Source organism: Anastrepha ludens, chromosome 6 (genome assembly GCF_028408465.1).
Source record: "Anastrepha ludens isolate Willacy chromosome 6, idAnaLude1.1, whole genome shotgun sequence".
In the NCBI taxonomy this organism is placed as follows: Eukaryota; Metazoa; Arthropoda; class Insecta; order Diptera; family Tephritidae; genus Anastrepha; species Anastrepha ludens.
The window spans coordinates 74,436,256-74,457,919 of NC_071502.1; positions in this window are offsets into that span (position 1 = coordinate 74,436,256).

Sequence of the window (21,664 nt, forward strand, 5' to 3'; positions counted from 1 at the left end):
GATTCAAAAAGCAAATTTTACATGGCCCACCCTATATTTTTTTCTTAAGTATTTTTTTCTTTGCTTTGAGCTAATCAGCTTTTTTGCTCAAGTACGAGATCATTTTCTGGATAAATCACCACTCTAACCAACCAACGAGATCATTAGCTCCTATTGGTAAATACCCTTATGGTTTCATAAATGCAAATTATCCTTTATTGAATTTCCTTAATCCTTTCTTAATAATTAATAAAAGACGCTTTGCTGTACTATCACAAATTTTTACTCATATCGTTAATTTAACTACTTTGTTCAAGAGTGATAATGATTCTGCCTCTTGAAACTAATTCTGAACAACTACATATTAAAGGACTACCTTTCCTGGTAGCTGTATTGCTATTGTTGCTATTGCCTAGGCATAGTAAACATTTGTTGTTTTCGTACAACTTCTGCACTGCAATTAGTCCGACCAATGTTTACTGTCAGCATGGCATTTCATGTAATGAGGAATATCCTGGCTCAGCAATGGTTAACAGATATTTAATAAAATATGCCAGTGATCGCTGTTTTGGCTTAATATCTTATATATCCAGCAGCATTTAAATATATAGCGTACGTCCGATCTAGTGTTCTGTTTTTATTTTTTCTAATTTAAATAAGAATGCATTAAACAAATGAACCACTCATAATACGATCCCTAGAATAAGGTGAATTTTCAAATTTCGCGATTTTTTATTTATTTATTATTTTTTTTTTTTATATTGGTACACTCATCTCGAATTACCGTCTGTTCCCGGTTTTAGCAATATTGCATATTTAGTTTGTTTGTGAGAGACATATATAAGACAAATTGTTTGCGTGCTCGTCGATTTCCTGCTATCGAAAAAAATGTATTAAATTTTGTGTAAAAAATGGAATTAAGTGCTCAAAAACTCTTGAAATGTTGACAGTGACATACGGTGAAGGTACTCTGAGTGAAAAAAATGTTTACAAGTGGTACAAGCTTTTCACAAAAGGTCGAGAAGATTTGAATGACGACGCCCTGGCGACGCCCCAGCACATCAACAATCGACGAAAATGTTGAGAAAGTGAAGAAAATTAATAGGTAGAATCGTCGAATAACAATTAGGGAAGTTGCAGAGGATGTCGGCATATCGGTTGGCTCATGCCATGCAATCTTTTAGGAATATTTTGGGCATGTAGCGTGTGGCAGCGAAGTTCGTTCCAAAATTGCTGAATTTTGACCAAAAACAACGTCGTGTGAGCATCGCTCAGGAATTGTTGAATGATGTCAACGATGATGCAGATTTATTTAAAAGGGTCATTACTGGTGATGAATCATGGGTATACGAGTATGGTTATGACATCGAAACCAAAGCCAAATCGTCCCAATGGAAGAGTCCAGGGGAGCCAAGATCAAAGAAGCACGCCAATTTCGTTCAAATGCCACTGTTTTCTTCGATTAGCATGACAAAGTGCATCAGGAGTTCTTACCACAAAGTCACACGGTAAATAAGGAGTATTTATTACCTTGAAGTTATGCGTTGTTTGCGTGAAGCAATACGAAAAAAAAAACGCCCGGAATTGTGCAAAAAAAATTCCTAGCTTCCATAATGTACCTGCTCACTCCCTTCCATAATGTACCTGCTCACTTATCTTTGCTTGTGAGAGACTATTTGACCAAAAACAACACCGCCCTCTGCGACTTTTTCCTGTTCCCAAGATTGAAGAGACCAATGAAAGGACGGCGTTTTGCGACGATTAGGAGATAAATACTGTATCGCTTAGAGAGCTCAAGGACATACCAAAAAGTGCATATCAGAACTGCTTCGAGGATTGAAAAAAAAAAAAAAAAAAAAAACGCTGGCACAAGTGCATTACATCGGAGAGGGACTACCTCGAAGGAGTTAAAATGGAATTTATTGAACACATAAATATTTTTTGAGAAAACTGAAAATTCACCTTATTCTTTGAACTCACCACTTATTCAGGGTTTGTTGCGGTTTAAAAATGAAGTAGCGATGCCTTTAACAGCTTCCTTATCTTTTTATGAATTTATGTTGCTGATAAACCTCCGAGGAAGAATTTTATCACTGCCAGGTTTCGGTTCTTGTAAAAAAGTAAACTCGTATATTGTGGCAAATCTTGATAGTTCCACGCGAACGACAAGGTGAACTGAATGTAGAAGGTGGCGTCTTCCTGAAGTAGTTACTTTATTTTTCTCGATTTTGACAAGAGTCGAGGGGACGAACAAAACGAACCAGAGGAGGAAAAATTTCATGTTTGTAAAAATTCAGTGAATAGCTGTTAATACTGTGATTCGTTACATTTAAACTAAACAAACAAACAAATGAAAAGGTGCCGCGTGTTTAAACGTGTGAAAGCATAAAAAGTAAGAGTGATAAAAACTCCTTACTTCCGTCCGTCCCCCAAGGAGCTTTCGCTTCATTCAGATGCTGCTTTTATAGTAGGTTTCAAGGTTCTGACGACTTTCTGGAGTAAATTTATTCATCTACATACATACATTATACTTTTAATATTATATTATTTAAAACTTAATAAGTTCCTTTCTGCAAATAATTGTCTTGCTAGAAAAAATAGGTAGATGTGTTTCCATATGCATACGCGAATATACTTCTAATATTAATAAGCAAATAAATGTATATTGAGAAACTTTGCATCTGCCGCAAACCAAAATGACCAAAGAATGTATGTAGAATGTGGCTATTTGCGCACATTCCCATATACATACATACTTATATATCATATAAGTAAACTGTATCACTTCAGTCGCAAAGATACCACCAACTGAAATCGCCCAAGGCCAAAATAACTTGAACAAGAACACAAGGTTTCACAACTGCAAAGTATGTATAAGGTATATTTAGATAGATGTATAAGTATGCACAGTAGGCCGGGTCGATTTGTGGGGAGGCAAAAAAATCGCCCATTGCTCTGTGAAAATCGTATTCTAGGGATCAAAATAAGAAACTTTGCCGAAGGAACCATACCTCTACAACGAATTCTGATGTCTCCAATTCGGGTCGAACTTTTTAGTTTCTTTTCTCATGTAAAGGCCAAAAAGGGTGATATTTTGAAATGATTGTATGGGGAACCCTCCAGGGTAGTTCCAGGGGGTGTGCCACTGGCATGGGTGGATCGGCCATCCAAAGTTAGTGGGGGTCGGTCATACATTTGGACTCGATTGGAGCACTCTAAATGGGTCAAAGTGGGATTTTTCGTTCAACCCAAATTGGGGGACATCAGAATTCGTTTTAGAGGTATGGTTCCTTCGGCAAAGTTTCTTACTTTGATCCCTAGAATACGATTTTCACAGAGCAATGAGCGATTTTTAAATCGACAACCCCTAATGTACAGAGATTTTGACGTAGAAGTTAAGGGGGCAGATACCTGTAAACGGCCATATTTTCCTTGATTTTCATTAAAATTATTTAAAATGAAGAAGTCAATATATTTTTTCAAAATAGGCATAGAGTTTATTTATACCTTAAAATAATATTATTAATAATAAATTTGTTTTTTATTTTAATCTTTTAAAATGGCGGATGTACACTTAATTCGTCCAGGAAGGTCGTATGGGCATCTTTTTTGACATAGAGAGGGTATTTGATAATGCCACTTTTGATAGTATGTGCAGCTCTGCTAGTAAGCACAGCGTAGACCGAGTGCTACTGAATTGGATTCGTTTGATGCTAGTCCAAAGAATCGTTATGGTGCGAGCAGAGGAAGATCTGCTGGTATCACCCGGGGTTAATAGAGGCTGCCTACAGGCGGTGTGCTGTCTCCGTAGCTCTGTAGCATGGTGATCGTTCCTCTGCTCACCACCTTAAACGATGCGGGAGTCTACGCACAAGCATATGCCGACGACGTTGCTTCTTTGGTAACAGGCTCTTCGCTTATGAACATCTGTAGGAAAGGGCAGAAAACTCTGGATATGATTGACACTTGCTGCTGCGAATGGGCAATCCGCAAACTCTACCAAGAATGATATTGTTCTTTTCACCAGAAGGAGGAAGCTTGATGGACTGGTTCTGCCTAAGCTAAAAGAAGTCACAATCCAGCCAATCAAAGAAATCAAATATCTTGAAGTAATTCTCGATAGTAAGCTTCAATGGAAATCACAAGTTGAAGCAAAGACATGCAAAGCACTGGCACCCTTCTGGCAGTGCGAGGGTGGAAAGCCATCTGCAGGCGGAAACACAATGGGAATTTGTACGTCCTCTGTCCGGCATTGGACAACAGAGTAGGCATGGACTTCGATCCAACGATCCTCGCCATGCGCCTTGCCTCCATGCCATCCGGAGTCGCACTTGACAAGAGATACAGTGTGGTGCTGCCAGAGGCTCAACTGTGGTGAAACTCAGAAAATGAGCCCGGCAAACACTGTTATCGCTTTTTCACGGATGGCTCCAGGTTCCGGCTCTGGTGTCTACGTGAGATCAAGCGGGACAAAACTACACTTCGCTCTTGGCATTTACGCATCTGTGTTTCAAACGGAGGTGTATGCTATTCAAGAAGCAATGAACTTTGCTGTGAAAAACAGATGGAGAGACAGATCTGTATGTACATGTACGACAGCAAAGCTGCGCTCATGGCCTTAGACAGCCCTTCAAAGGTAGTTGAGTACTGTAAATCCAGGTTAAATTATGTCGGCAGACAAAATATTCTGCTGCTAACATGGTTCCCGGGACAAATAGGTATTGCGGGTAAGGATTTTTCTGACTCTTTAGCTAGAATGAGCTCTAAGGCCAACTTCATTGGTCCAGAGGCCGTTCTGTCACTTTCTTCTGCAACCATCAAAGCCACGGTTTGCAAACGGATCACTCTAGACTACAATCGAGCTTGGCAGGCTGAGGGAGGCTGCAAGTAGACAAAACTGATGTCAACTGTCATTAAGCGGTTGGACTAATGACGGGCCCCTTGTTATGGGCAAAGCACATGGAAAGGTGGGCATCTCAGACAAAGCATTCTGCCCAGCATGGGGAGAGGAGGATGAGACGGCGGACCACTTACTGTGCGTCTGGCCGACCTTCGCTCGAATCAGGCTTGAGGTGTTTGACCCTGATGCGTTAAGAAGCGGCCACTGGCTCCAAGACCTACTCACATTTCTTTGGAATTAACCCGATTAGAGTACAAAAGACTTAGTTGTGTCTCAGTGCTGTAATTGCTAGTCTGCCCTGACGAAAAAAAAAAACATACTGATATAAGTATTGGTAGTCGAAAAAGTCTTTTCGTATTTTGTCAATAGATGTCGTTGGAGTAATCTATCTCCAGTGCTCCCAATCACATTGTGTCATATCGTATGTTGTTAGAAAGGTGACATTTTAATCTTCATTTTACCCAAAAAAAAATTAAATTCGGAGAAGTTGAAAAAAAGTTAAAGCTGTTCAAAAATGAGTGAAAATAATGAAGAAATTCGCTATATTTTGAAATTTTTGTATAAAAAAGGGAAGAATACCAAGAAAACCACCAATGAAATTTGTGAAGTTTACGGAGGCGATACTGTATCAGTTCGTGTGGCACAACAATGGTTCGCTCGCTTCCGTTCTGGAAATTTCGATGTGAAAGATGCACCTCGCTCCGGACGACCTATCGTTGAAAATGTCGATGAAATTATGGAAAAGATTGAGCAGGACCGTCTCATAAGCTGCCATGACATCGCCAAGGCACTAAACATTCATCGGCAAACGGTTTTGAACCATTTAAAAAGGCTGGTTACAAAAAGAAGCCCGATGTATGGGTACCACATGAATTGTCTGTGAAAAATTTAATGGACCGAATTAACATCTGCGATTCTTTGCTGAAACGAAATGAAATCGAACCATTTCTGAAGAGGATTGACGCCTCGAAAGGTTATGCTGTGTGTGTGGTAGGATTGGAAAGGGATCATCCACTATGAGCTGCTCCAGCCTGCTCGAACGATTGATTTTACACTTTACTGTCAACAACTGATGAGATTGAAGCAAGCAATCAAAAAAACAAAGAAAAACGGCCAGAACTGATCAGCAGAAAGGGCGTCGTCTTCCATCAGGACAACGCTAGGCCACATAAATCTTTGATGACTCGGCAAAAACTGGGAGAGCTTTGCTGGGAAGTTTTGATGCACCCACCATGTAGCCATGACCTTGCACCACCTACCATTTGTTTCGGTCAATGCAGAACTCCCTTAATGGAGTAAAGTTAGCTTCAAGAGAAGCCTGTGAAAATTACTTGCCGCAGTTTTTCGCCGAGAAACCACTAAAGTTTTACACTGATGCACAGTGGTCAAGTAGCCCGCATTTTGGCCAAAAATCCCAAAATCGAAACTTACCGTTTGAAGTAAAGCTTCATATATTCGTCAACAGATGATACTGGAGCATTAAAATCCAAAGGGACTGATGTTTACATTGAACAGATGTTCCGTGGTGAACGCTCAAAAGTGCCATTTGTCGGGACTCGCGCGAGACAGTACGCATGCACATTTTCGAGCGCCACACAAAAATAGTTGCAGATTCACCATTTTTCAACGAAAAAGGGCAAACTAAAAAGGATGTTGTTCGGAAAGGTATGTAGATTACGAAAATACTTTACTGTAACCATAGTGTTGTATTTTTAGAGGCAATATTAATGACGCAATACAAGCCTTTTTTCCCCTTTTTTTTCAATTGCACTTCTTCTCGTAGATAATTATTTTTATTGCCACGAATTGCCACGGAGATATTTACGTTTCCTAGTGCAGAAAAGTATACAGATTTCGAATCCGTTTAGATCTTGCTCCCGCGCTATCCCCGCTCGTCAAAAATACGCTTTCTTTGCAGCAGGTCGCTGCCGAGCTTGAAGCGCGTGTTGGGGCATTTGAGCCGCGGGGGGCGATCGAAACTGGTTTTATTTGTGTGTATGCCTGGGAAATGTTAGGAATGAATGTAATATATGCGGAGTGTTTATTTCTACTTTTATCTCAATTTCTATAGTGAGTATTGTTATTAAAACAATAAATAATTATTAATAAATGCAAAAGAGTGATAAAAATCATGTTTTGATAATATTAATATAAAAAATCATATAATAATAATAATAAAATAATTAATGTAATAAGTGTTATTAAATGGTAATTATAGGTCTATTTCTAAGTTCGTGCGGTTTTACAACAGATGGCGTAACTTGATTATTATTCCATCGATCCACATTTCCAAACATTCATTGGAGAGCTACTGTCGTAAGGCACAAACGTCAGTATAAGTTTTTTATTTGAAGCGTAAACAACAATATTTTTACCACACTTGAAAATGTCGAATTTCGTGCCAAATAATGTGTTTTTGCGGGGAATTCTTCTTCATTATTTTAATATGAAGAAAAAAGCAGCCGAAAGTCATCGTATCTTGGTGGAAGTTTATGGTGAGCATGCTCTATCTGAGCGAACGTGCCAGAAGTGGTTTGCACGCTTTAAAAGTGGTGATTTTGGCTTGGAAGACGAAGAACGCGAGGGTGCGCCGCCAAAGTTCATGGATACCGAATTGGAGGAATTGCTCGATCAAGATCCGGCTCAAACGCAAGAAGAGGTTGCAAAAACTTTGGGAGTTGATCAATCAACCATTTCCAAACGTTTAAAAGCCATGGGAATGATCCGAAAGGTAGGCCATTGGGTGCCGTATGAATTGAAGCCAAGAGACGTTGAACGCCGTTTTATGGCATGCGAACAACTGCTTTAACGGCACAAAAGAAAGGGTTTTTTGCATCGAATTGTGACTGCCGATGAAAAGTGGGTCCATTACGACAATCCAAAACGTCGGGCAACGTATGGATACCCTGGCCATGCTTCAACATCGACGTCGGCGCAGAATATTCATGGCCTGAAGGTTATGCTGTGTATCTGGTGGGACCAGCTGGGTGTTGTGTATTATGAGCTACTGAAACCGAATGAAACGATTACGGGGGATGTCTACCGACGACAATTGATGCGTTTGAGCCGAGCACTGCGAGAAAAACGGCCGCAATACGCCGATAGACACGACAAAGTTATTTTGCAACATGACAATGCTCGGCCACATGTTGCACAAGTGGTCAAAACATACTTAGAAACGCTCAAATGGGATGTCCTACCCCACCCGCCGTATAGTCCAGACCTTGCGCCATCCGATTACTATCTCTTCCGATCGATGCAACATGGCCTGGCTGACCAGCACTTCCGTAATTACGATGAAGTCAAAAAATGGATCGATTCGTGGATTGCGGCAAAACCGACCGAATTTTTCACAAAGGGAATCCGTGAATTGCCAGAAAGATGGGAAAAAGTAGTAGTAAGCGATGGACAATATTTTGAATATTAAATTTGTAACCATTTTACGTCAATAAAGTTTCAAATTTCGAAAAAAAACCGCACGAACTTATTCATAGTCCTATATATTATTATTTTAAATTATTTTTTTTTTTTAATAGGATTCAAGAGAAAAATTTTTTCATGGACAAGGAGGAAAATATTCGATGCCATCCATGATGTTTTTCTGTCAGAAAAATTTGATAATTTAATACTAATTATCTGTAATAAACTAATGGACGACGCAATACCTTCATATGTTATCGAAGAAAAATCAAAAATGACTTTGATTAAAGTTATTTCTGTTTTGAAAAAGAAATGGAAAGATGCTCACAGTACGAAAAATCGTTTCCTGGAGAATAATAAAAGCTTGTTGGACGATTCAACGAGCGTAACGGTGAATAGTTTACATAAATTTCCATTAATATAAATATATTTATATTAATTTATATACATTAATGAAGTTTTCAGACAGCATCCTTGATGTGAACAATGACGAGGAGATATGAATAAATGTATGTTCTTCCTATTAAAATTTAAGTTTATTTCATAAATAAATGTATGATACGTCACTTTCAGTTTAAGTGTATTATTTTTCACGACATATTTTGCCCCCTTTTAATGTGGCATATTCTTTTGAAAATCGTACGTCTACTGTCGAAATCAAAGACTCCCAAAACCTTGGTAATGTGAACTTCAGTAAAAGCTGAAAACTTTTCGCAAAAACTGTCCGCCATTTTGGGTCCGCCGTTTTGAATTTTGAAATTCTGATTTCATTTTCAGAATCAGCGACACAAAAAACCCTATATGTAAAAATTTCATAAAAATCGTACTATTTCTCTTTGACTTATTGTTTTCTGACCAAAACGTCGGGCTACTTGACCACTGTGTGATGGAATAAAGTCTCTAGAAGAAAAATGGCAAAAGGTGGTCGACCAAAATGGTACATATTTGGTTTAATAAAGTTCATTATAAATATAAAAAAATTAGTTGAATTTTCATTAGAAATACGAAAAGACTTTTAAAAGGCTTTTAATTGAAAAATAGAATGTTTAGAAACCTCCATCTCTCTTTGCTTTTTAATGTCACAGGAATATATTTTAAAATTTAATCTAATATATTAACATTTAAATAGTAATACATATTTGTAATATATATATATTTATTATTTAAAGCCAAGCAGTAATGCCTTATTATTGTTTTATTTTACTTAGGCTAAGATAAGACAAATTGTATTAAATTAAGTTCAGTTAATTTAAATTATGCTCAGTTGAGGTCAGTTAGGTTTTGTAAAATTCGAGCAGTAAAAAATGTAACAGCCGAGTGCAAGAAGTCTGAAGGTCCTTCCATTTGTGGAGAAGTGGCTCGTCTAAACAGCCAAAACGGGGTGTAAGTTGTATATAGCGCTATATATATATATATAGTAAAAACACATTAAAATACAAAAAAAAATATATCATATATATTCATTGTGTTTCATATTTTTCAAACAAAATGAAGCGATGTTGTTATAAAATTCACAGAAGGGGCTGATGCGTGTTAATTAATCTTAGTTAAGCTAAGCTTAGATAACTTAAGTTAAGGGAAATTATTTCAACTTCAGTTAGCTAAACCTTTGCTATCTGGAAAACTTAGGAACTCTGTATCCGATTTGTTTACATCAAACCTACTCTGATTATCTTCCCAAATTGGGGAAACATCCATTTACATGACAAGATTACGTTATATGTATGTACTATAAATAAAATGTTATCCATACTAATAGTTCGATTCAAGTACACCCCTAATGTAAGTAAAGGCATATAGCAGATCAATAACGTAATCATCAATTATTATTCAAGTATTAGCAACTTTTCTGATTGATTTTCGTTTTGTTTGCTAACTTTAGAAATTTAATTTCTTACATTTTCCATAATCTGTCCGTTTGTAAGCTCGTAATATGCTATCCGAAATTTCAATAACTCCAAGGGTGAGTAAAATAATCAGTAAGTACCCAACAATTTGTAATAGCCAGCGGCAATATTTAAGCATCTAAAGTAATTAGCCAGTTTCTTCGAAATGATATCAATCAAACTTATTTGAAGTGCGGGTTTGGGAACCGCAATGCAGTAGGAAACTTTGTAATCCAAATCACATGTCTATTGGAAAATTATTAAGGGAAAATAAAATTATTTATTTTCTATTCAATTTAGTTTCAAATTAATACTAGTCCTATACTATAAACTCGACAGGACTTCCTCTTGAGTTCATCTTCAAGATAATAATGATGCATTATTATTTAGTATGATAATCCAGTTAAAAATATTTATGTATGTGCTCAATTATTTCAGTGCAGCTTGCCACTCCTGCATGAATAGAAATCCCTCTTATAGCTGTTGAAGCGATATTTAATATGTTTACGTTTGTAGAATATAAATGACTTCACTTATCCACCCTCTTGCCAGAGCAGGTAAAGAGGAATAAGGGAATCATGCTTTTGGTCATTAAATTTCCTATTCAAAACGAAAATGAGTTTCGCGTAAAAATATTTTGAAAGGGTACTGGGCAAAAATATTGGATAAAATATTTTCGCTCATTACTTGGACCAAGTAAAAAATAAAGTGTCTAGTTTTTGCCAGAAAAAGCTAACCAAATCGGCTCCTCGGATTCAAATGAAAAAAAAGAGATTGTCTGTAAAGTCGGTTTACTGACGATAGTTTAACGTGACAACGTCATAAGAAAATACTGATGGAATGGTTGCATTTTTCAAAAGAAAATTTTAATTTTATTTGTTTGATAGATATTTTGTATGGATATAGAGAAGGAGGTAAATGGAATCGTAATTGAATTGATCAAGTTGCATTTACACAAACGTGAACTATTACGAAACATTGATCAAATTCATGAAAGATATCTTCAATTTCGATTGTGCATCAGACGTTAATAAGTCAACAACACTAAGAGGCAACATCATCGATTTGCCTTTTTCAAGATACATTACACTCGAAACACTCCCTTTCATTTCCTACTTTTTCTATCATCGTCCTATACTCAACAGAGAGAATGGTTCATTACCATGCACACAGGAAGAACGCATATGCAAATACAAGTATGTGAATTTATATACAAATGCGCATATACATACATATACATACATATATATGGTCCCTCAAGTAGGAGAGAGCAAGATGCCGAACGTTGCCGAATGCGGGGGCCGATTGTGCTCTTTGTCGTTCGTTCCGCGCTCTCGCTTGCAGTTCAAGCAAGGTAACGGCGATTGAGTAAGGTAACGGCGGTTGAGCAAGATAACGACACATTTGTTCGTGCGTGCAGCCGGCTAAATCGAATTATAAGACGTTATCACGTCAAAAACTACTTATATTGTTATTAAAACAGCTGGGCCACCTCCACTTATCAATGGTGCAAAAAAAAAAATGCATTATCAACTTATCGCAACTATAAAAAAACAAGTTGTTTGAAATGATAAATAAAGAAATATTTACAGTTCATATGGAGTGACTACCTTTGATGCTCTTGATTGTTGCTCTGTTATAAAATTCCTAACTAAGCAACTCTGGTTCAGTTACGAAGACAAACCAACAAGGTCAATAAAAGTAATAGTAAGAAACCTTCATCCCTCAGGAATCGATTGTAACTGGTACCAAAAAACAAGGCCCAAAAGTAGCTAGCGCAATCAATAAACTAAAATGCAAGTCCAAACAACCAAATTTATGAAATAAAAATTATTCTTAAACAATTGATAAGATGGAATCAATAAAATCTTTTAATTTTATTTCTCAGTGCAAAAAATGTCAGTCCTTTGGTCACACAAAAAATATCTGTGCAAAACCCCCACTGTAAAATACGCTGGCATTCGACTACTGATTGCCAAAAAGCGCTTGCCGGTAAGCAAAAATGCGGCCATTGCGACGAGCCACACCCAACATCATTGCAAAATATTACCTCTAGAAAGCTATCTCTGACTGATGAATAAAAAGCGAGTGGAAAAACTCGCCTTACTGAAATTAAAGTTTTCACATTTTTACCAACTTCTACTAAAGCAGTCCACTATGCTCAAATAACGCAGACACTCGCTCCTAATGTTGCCAAACAAACATCGAGAAGTCTTCAAAGCTTTCGAACTGCACTTTAGAAACTGCTCTGAAAGCCATGAATATATTGGGAATCAGTTTCCGTCCTTTCTTAGCTAAAGTTAGGAATTATTTAAACAATTGAATAAAAGATGATATTATGTGAAGTATGTGCCATTGGAAGCTACAACTTTACTCCATCTTTCAGGCATCTTCCTTTTCTTTGAGACCTTGATTCAAAGGTATTAGTTGCAGTCGGTAACGAAGCATGAATATCTTATTTCGCTGTCGATGGATCTGGTTAACCTGGCAGGCTTCAACATTTTTGATGTAGAACCCAGTTACCTGCTTTCTGGTCCATTCCCATCGCGTGCAAACGTTTACCGACGGTTGATTTGTCAACATCTAACTCTTTAGGGGTCGACATGCGTTTTCATCCAATAAGTGTAGTAGTTGAGTATCTTCGAATTTTTTCCGTACCCCGTCGCGATCTTTATCACTCACGTCGAAATTCCCACTTTGGAAGCGCCGAAACCACTCTTAATAAATAATTGCTGTTTTTCCGTATGAACGTAGACATTTTTGACGTCAGATAAAAAAAGGATATTTACGCTTCAAACTACTGCGATCGAGACCTTACATATTCACCTTCAAATCCCCAGTATATTACTTAACACAAAAATAGTATCAGCAGCGGCACATTTTTTACGAGGGCGGAATCTTATTCCATTTTCACCAGAAGAAGTTGGTAGCAAATAAGCAAAATGAAGTTTAAAAATTTTATTTGACTTAGTTACGGCTGAAGGCCTTCGTAGTCTGCCAAGAAATTGTATTGTCTATTTGACCAGTTTATTTAAGTTAACATGATACTTAGCCAGGTAACCACCCAAATCCGACATTGCAAGCCAACATCTCTGTTACCAGTACTGGTAAGGCTTTTTGAAAAATACTTTTAAAATGTCTACAATCACTCATTGAAAATAAACGTCTGAAATCATCAAATACACAGAAGCGAAATAAACAGAAAAAAGAGTGTACAGCCGTTTTTCTTGATATATCGCAAGCTATCGAGAAAACAGGGCACGAATGGCGCAATAATATGATAATTATCATTATTAGGCTAATGCGCACTGCGACCAAAGTAGATCTGTTGTGCAAAGCCTGCTGAGGTACCCTATATTTTGAGGCTTTTTAACAATTTTAGCACATTCTGGGGTTTATTGTTCCATAGTTTATATGAAGGCACAGCAGTACCACCAAGCTGCTGTAGCCGTTTACTGCCTAGTGCAGGACATTTACAAAGAATGGGTTTGAATCTTCAGTGGCAATTTCACAGAATCGGCAGATGGTGGTCTCCGAGAGGCTAATTTTCTTTAAGTGACATAAAAGTCTTAGGTCTGCTCTGCTAAGTGAAAGTAGCTTATTAAAAATTCCTTTGCCCGCCGTTATTAATTGTTTCGCTGGTCGCTGACCGATAGAGCTTCGCCAGTGTTCAACGAACTTCTTTACCTCCCAGCTCCTAGAATTTTGTTGATGTGGCCCTTTGTAAGTCCACAGAAAGGTTCAGGACCAATTAGGGGCATGTTTGCCCCTTTTTTGCTAGTGGCCTGCCATTTTGTTTCCCTCGTATCCTTCGTGTCGAGGAACCCAACCCAGTAATAATGTGTTCAAGTTTGTTGAAGTGAAGAAGAAGACAACACAATACTACGATGTGCTCTCGTCATATCTTAATTATAGTTACTTTTACGTAGAATACAAAAATGCACATTCGTCTATAAAAAATAGAAACGCTGACTTTCCACAGGAAAACATTTTGAGTATATAAACAAACAAATGGAGTATAAAGTTAAAGAATAGCTAGGCATAAAAGTTGATGTCAAACTGCGCTGGAAAGCTCTTCTTTTTCTTAATGGGCGCTATAACCGCTTACGGGATTTCAGCCGAGTGCCAACGTGCAAAGGTCCAAAAATCTTATGCAGAATCTATCTCTCAAACACTCCAAGCGTCGCTTCAACGGATGTTGTCATCGTCCAAGATTCTGCGCCGTACGTTAGGACGGACATGATGAGAGTCTTGTAGAGTGTTAGTTTTGTTCTTCGAGAGAGGACTTTACTACTCAATTGCCTACTACCAAAGTAGCACTTGTTGGCAAGAGAGGTCCTACGTTGGATTTCAAGGCTGACATTGTTATCGGTGTTAATGCTGGTTTCTAAGTATACGAAGTCATTTACAACTTCGTAATCATAACTGTCAACAGTGACGATACGCGAGTACTCCGACTGTTAGACGTACTTCCTTTTGTCCTCGTTCACCACCAAACCCATTCACTTTGCCTCTTTATCCAGTTTGGAGAAGGTAGAACTATCAGCGCGGTTGTTAAGGTCGATGATGTCAATATCATCGACATACGCCAACAATTGTACGCTCTTATAAAATATTGTGCTTGAGCTATTAAGTTCTGTGGCTCGTACGATCCTCTCCATTATCAGGTTAAAGAAGTCACACGACATCGAGTCACCTTGTCTGAAAACTCGTTTGGTATCAAACGGCTCGGAGAGGTCCTTTCCAATTCAGACGGCGGTGCTGGTATTGAGCAACGTCATCTTGCATAGTCGTATTAGTTTTGTGGGGATACCAAATTCAAGCATCGCGGCATACAAGTAACTCCTTTCCGTACTGTCGAATGCAGCTTTGAAGTCGACGAAAAGATGGTGTGTGTCGATTCTCCTTTCATAGGTCTTTTCAAAGATTTGGCGTATTGAGAATATTTGGTCGATGGTGGACTTTCCAGGTCTGAAGCCACACTGATAAGGTCCAATCAGTTGGTTTACGGTGGGCTTCAGCCTTTCACACAATACGCTCGCTAGAACCTTATAGGCGATATTTAGAAGACTAATCCCGCGGTAATTGGCATAGATTGCATTATCGGCAGGCATGCTTTCATCCGACCATATTTTGCATAGAAGCTGATGCATACACCTGACCAGCTCCTCGCCGCCATGTTTGAATAGCTCGACCGGCATTCCGTAGGCGCCCGCGGCTTTATTCGTTATCGATAACGGAACGACAATTCCGTCGTCAACGATTGGGGTGTCGGGATCTTCACATTCTCTGGGACATGCGCAGCTATCACTGTTTAATAGATTCGAGAAATGTTCTCTCCATAATTTAAGAATGCTCTGGATGTCAGCCACCAGATCGCCGTCTTTGTTCTTACAGGAAAACGCCCCGGCCTTAAAACATTCTGTAAGCCGCCGAATTTTCAGGCGTTGTTCCTATTGGCCAGCATCTCTCCTCGCACTCACGTATTTCGGTCTCTCGTTTCTTCTGTCGGATAATACGTCTCTCTTCCTTGATTAGCTCTCTGTAGCGATCCCACATGGCTCCCGTTGCGCCCGATCGCAGCATGGCTCTATAGGCAGCATCTTTCTTTCTGCGGCAGCATGATTCATTTTCCATCTATTGTATCACAACATGATCGATTTGGTTTCGCGTTTTCCGATCAGGAGACAGCCACGTTGCTTGGTGTATTTTCTTATGCTGGAATCTGGTGCTGCAGACTACCATGTTTCGGGCCCCGGCAAAGTCGATCAGCCTCTGTCCGTTACCGGTTGTTTCGTCATGCAGGCTGAATTTTCCGACTGTGGAACCAAAAATTCCCTCCTTTCACACCTGGTGTTCGGAAGCTACCCAGGGCGTACGTGAACCTGTGCTTGAACCATATGACGAAGAATCGTCCTGGCCAATCCCAAGTGAATGCCGATCAGTAACTTTCCCCACTTGCATGAACTTCTACATATGGAACCATCCTCGAAGCTGGAAAGCTCACGTTAAGAAAAAACGTGAAGAGTTTGAGTTGAAGTTAAAACCAGCTATATTACCTCTTTTACAGCTATATTACCTTTAGGCGCTCAAGTTTATCAATGCGCAACAGATTACTTATTTACAAACAAACACTAATACCGGTTTGGACTTACGGTATACAATTCTGGGAATGAGCTAGTCAAAAGTACAAAACCTCTGTATGGATGATAGATTTACAAGGTGTGTTTGACAGTTATGGAGAAAAAAAATTGTGAGGGGAACTTTGGCTGCCACGTCACTATGGATATGTTTAACAAAATTTATCTTGCATTTGTGATAATCGAAAAATATATTTGATTTGATTTGCTGATTTAATTTATTCATAGCCTATGAAATGTATGGAAAGATTGTTCGCTGGACAACAGTTGAAATCCCAGAAAAACGTTACACCTATATGACTACTCTCTGCAGCGAGCTATTGGTGTATTTACACCTGAAGAAATTATTGAGAAAATGATGATAGACGAAGAAAAATGGAATGCCGTCGCAAATTTTGTGGAGGATATTATCCGAAGAAAGAAGCGTGAAATGGAAACTTATGTTGAAGAGCATTGAGCATAGGTTTCTCAAAACAGGCGACCCTAGACGCAGGGTGAGTAAGTAAGTGTCCTTTTTAGGACGCCGTCTTGGCCCTCTACCTCGAAGCAATGCGGAAGCAGTCCCGGGGTGGAGGGAAAAATCCAAGAGAAGAGGAGGGATATTTTTAGTGGAATCACCACACACGTAGTAGCGACGGTTACTATATGGTGCGAAGGCATTTTTAACCCAACCTCACCGCCAAAAAAAAAAAAAAAAAAACTCTTTGGTAGATACAAAATCATCAGTAGTTCGAGCTTTTTTGGACTCCTCGCCCCATCAATCAACCTTCTTGTATCTGAAAAAGTTGAGTATCTGTAAGTAAATATTTAAGTCCCACTTCATAATTACTTTACTAAAATGGCACCTATTTAATCCCAAATCAACCTAATCTAAGTTCAATTTAAATTGTGTGTCGGTGTCTTAACTTATTTTACTATCACTTCCGAAATCTTCACTTCTCCATCCTCTCCTGTCATTACTCATCTACTTAACAGCTACTTTTTTCCCAGCCAACACTCACTAAATTAGCCCCATTTGGTGCTCTCATATCTGACAACAGCAATTCAAAAAATTAATTCATAATTGACACAAGTGTTTGGCATTACCTTGAAAATTCCTGTCAATTCGGTGTCGAAATCACCGAAAACACATATCAGGGATTTATTTACACAGACAGGTGTTATTTCAAATCCCCGCAGTCCCAAAAGGCATACGCCTAACTTGCAGCAAAAACACACTTACACATATCCAAACAAATGCAACTCTCTGTGCAAATGCAATTTAATTTTGCTTGCATTGTTTTGTAAATAAATAAATAAATTAATTAATAAACAGTACTGTTAAGATCATGTCACATGTCGATAGAGTGAGTGAAAGAGAGAGCGAGCTTTTGTGTGCAAGTGAGTATGTGCGGTGTTGCTTTTTGCTAAAATATGCATCTGGCTATGTGTGTGAGCAGCTGCTGCAAGTGTTGCTAGTAAATTAATTATGAAGAACCACAAAATTGCAACATTTAATGACAATTGCAAATACACATACAAGTGTGTTCGTATGTACATATACATACATACATACATACATAAGTATGTACGAGATCATGAAGCTGCATGTGAATAAACAATTTAGCCTGAATATGTGAGCAGGAAATAAAGCGCTCAACAGTGTAACTTTTCAGCTGTTGGTGTCCTGAGGTTTTTTTTTCTACGAGTTCATAAATATGTCATAGGTATATAAATAGAATGGGCATGTATGTAAATTTATGTTTGTATACATATTTCGATTGTAGCCACCCACCCGTAGCGAAATTATGACGTAAATTACTTTCAGTATTAATTTGTTTTTTTCTTAAATAAAAACGAGTAGGGTAGAATTCAGTTTCTCTTTAATTTTCAAGAACAAGTATGAAATTACCTCCCATACAGGTAATTTTCATGCCATTCATCCCAGTTTACCCACTTAATGACAGCATAAAAAAATTCAGAATTTTTTAGTGGGACAGAAAAGCAGTCATATAATCCAGAAAGCATATCATTAATGGACCATTTTTGTAGAATAAAGCGATAGTCCAGATGGCTCATTTTTTTACTGTAATTGAAAAATCTTAAATTTAGACCATATATTCTCTTCTTAATTGGCGCGATAACCGCTTACGCGATTTTGGCCGAAATTAACAAAGCGCGCCAGTCGTTTCTTTCTCGTGCTAACCGGCGCCAATTGGACACACCAAGTGAAGCCAAGTCCTACTCCACCTGATCTTTCCAACGCAGAGGAGGCCTTATTCTTCCTCTGCTACCACCAGCTGGTACCGCATCGAATACTTTCGAAGCCGGAGCGTTTGCATCCATTCGGACGACATGACCCAGCCAACGAAGCCGCTGGATCTTTATTCGCTGCGCTATGTCTATGTCGTCGTAAAGCTCATACAGCTCATCGTTCCATCGTCTACGATTATTATATTAATTCTAAAAAAGTTATAAACAAATTTCTGATAGAAAAGTATTATCCATGTTTTTTTATTTTTTTTTTTTATTTATTTCTTTTTGTGCTTTTTTTTTAAAGGAGGTTGAAATCAAAATGTCAGAAACATCTCAAAGGTGCCGTCACACCAATGGTATGTGGGGCACGCTCCCACTAATACTATAATAATCCTCCATCTCGGCTAGTTCTACCCTGGGACCCCAAAAGTATAACTTCTGGGTAGAGCCGCGTTTATGTCCGAAGACACAACAGGTACCCGCGTCCAGGTTCCTCTCCTGTAGGCGTATGAAGGCTATACACCGTCGATAGTCTCAATTACTTCCACTATGTTTATAGGTGGTCCAAAGTAAAGGAGGCATCGGAAAGCTTGCAGCAGTGTTATCTTAATTCACTACCGTCTTGTCTTCTGTATGATACTGTATTGAGTGTTTCACTCAAACGTCTGTGCTTGTTGTCGGTTCGTCAGAGACCTTCCGCCTTCTCTGTTGTTGAAACGCTTTGTGTTCCCTATCAATATGGCGAAGTCGCGTCATAATCTTGCCTGCATATCTCGTATGAGGGTGCTGGAGAACGGTTGATGACCCAAAGCTTGCTCCAGTATAGCTCGTTCCTCTCTAAAGCGGTCGCAATAAAACATGACGTGTTCTGCGTTTTCGTCTGTATTCGGGCAGTTGGACAGAAAGGGCTGTCTGCCAGCTTAAAACGATGTAGGTATTCCTGCAAACAGCCATGTGTGCTGAGCAACTGTGAAAGGTGATAGCCGGTGTCTCCATGTTTTCTCATTAACCACTCATCAACACGTGGTATGAGTTTGTAGGTCCAACGTCCGCTTTGTGACTCATCCCACGGCTGCTGCCACCGGCTTATTGTCAGCAGTCGCTCCGCTGCTTTTCCTCCAGGTGTGGGCCGCGTTCCCTGTCTGTTATAGAGCCGAAACATTTCATCTGCCAAGAGCTTTAGGGGTATCTTTCTCGCTATTACGCAGATTGCATCATCAGACACCGTTCTAGACGCGCAAGCTACACGCAGCGCACCTTGCCTGTATGTCTGAGTGACTTCCCGTAGATTAGACTTTTTGGTTCCCGCCCAAATAGGTGCTGCATGCAAAATTATAGAGTCAGCAACCAATGACAGTAGCCGTCTGCAATTTCCCAGGGGCCCTCCTATATTAGGGAGAAGTCGCGTTAGGGCACCACTGATAGAAGCCGCCTTGGAACTTACATTTATTAAATGCTGCCTTAAACAAAGTCTTGTGTTGATCCATACCCCAAGATATTTGATCGCCTTTTGCGAGACTATACGGTGTGTACCTATGTTCAGCTCAAAGGACTTTCGCGCTCCAGCACTTATTAGAACTGCCTCGGTTTTGTTACCGGCTAATCTCGTTAAGCCATCGTTGCACTCTCGCTGCAGCATCCTTGCACTTTTCCTTTAAGTGATCAAGTTTCTTATCAACTACCACCAGGGCAATATTATCGGCGTATCCCACAATTTCGGCGTTTGGCGGGAGCTTCACCTTCAGGACTGCATCGTATTATCCATGTTATGTGGGAAAAACTCTTAGACATCTTTTTTTGGAATAGTTTTACGCTCTAGATTTCCCTTTTATAGATAAATTTCACTTTTTTATGAAAAGTTCAAAACGACGATTCTGTGGAAATATTTTTTTTTTTTCAGAAGATTTCATCAAAGAGATATGCACGGTTTATAATACTGTTAAGTGCTTAGAACGTCGGCCAGAATGTACTTCAAGAAATCGTTTCAAACCTTTGCCATATTTTTGAAGAAAAATGTACTTTACCGCTTAACTAAAATCACCCAAAGCGTGGGTTAAAAATATGTCGGTTGTGTTAGATCGTTAGAGAGACCAGTTAAATAAATAGTTGCTCTTACTTCATGTCTCCAATTGGCTTTATCACAGCCAAAATAATGTAGAGGAAGCACTGCCCACTCACTCTAATACTCATCTCGAAAATATTACTAATTTATTTCATTCCCATATACTATCCTTCAGTTAGAATAGATTTCGATTGATGGATTTGAGTAGGCCAGTAGATCTTAAGTGAGGACTCAAAAGAGTTAAGCAAGTTAGCCCATTTTACTTAAAACGTAAAAGGAAAGTCAAGAAGTATGGGAAAAGAAAGTAGACAGATAGAAGGGATATTTTATGGTTAACTCCATTTCAAACTTCCGTGATTATTGTATGACCGTGATAAGTTTGGGATGCAGAATTTTTTCAAATGCTGGCAACATGGACCGTGCCCGTGATCCAACCAACAAGCAACTGTAGTTTGTTGATTCCTAGCTTTACAAGGAATTCCCCTTCCTCATTGTTTTCGAATTTTTCAGTTTTGTTTTCGGTCTTGCAGTAGTCCATAAAAAATTGTTTTCCAAAACTCCCAAGACGGATTCTGAACATCTCCATTAATCTCTAAAAAGCAGACTGTCACTGCACTTCCTCCTAAAAGGATACATCTGACTGACTGGTAACGAAGGAGATTTCTCTAACAACTGTCCAAAAAATCCCCTGTATTCAGAAGTCCTATCGTCCAACCGCCATGGTTTATAAAAATTAAGTACTTTATACAGATTTGCCAAAGAATCTGGAAAATTCTCACAGGACTAACTATCTCTATCTCTGTCTCTATTCTTTCCTATCTCTTTCTCTGATACTTTTCTTCCTCCCTCCTTGACTATCTACCCCCTTTTCAGAGCTTTAAATACAATGGGCTTTTTAGCCTGAGTGTTTTAGGAGCCACCAAATCTCCTGGTGCTCCTTGTCTCGACCTTTTCAAATTCAAATTCAAGCACCTTATCTGCTGTTACAATAGCTTCACTTACATCTTTACAGCCGGAGTAAGCAAGTTAAACAAAGAATTAA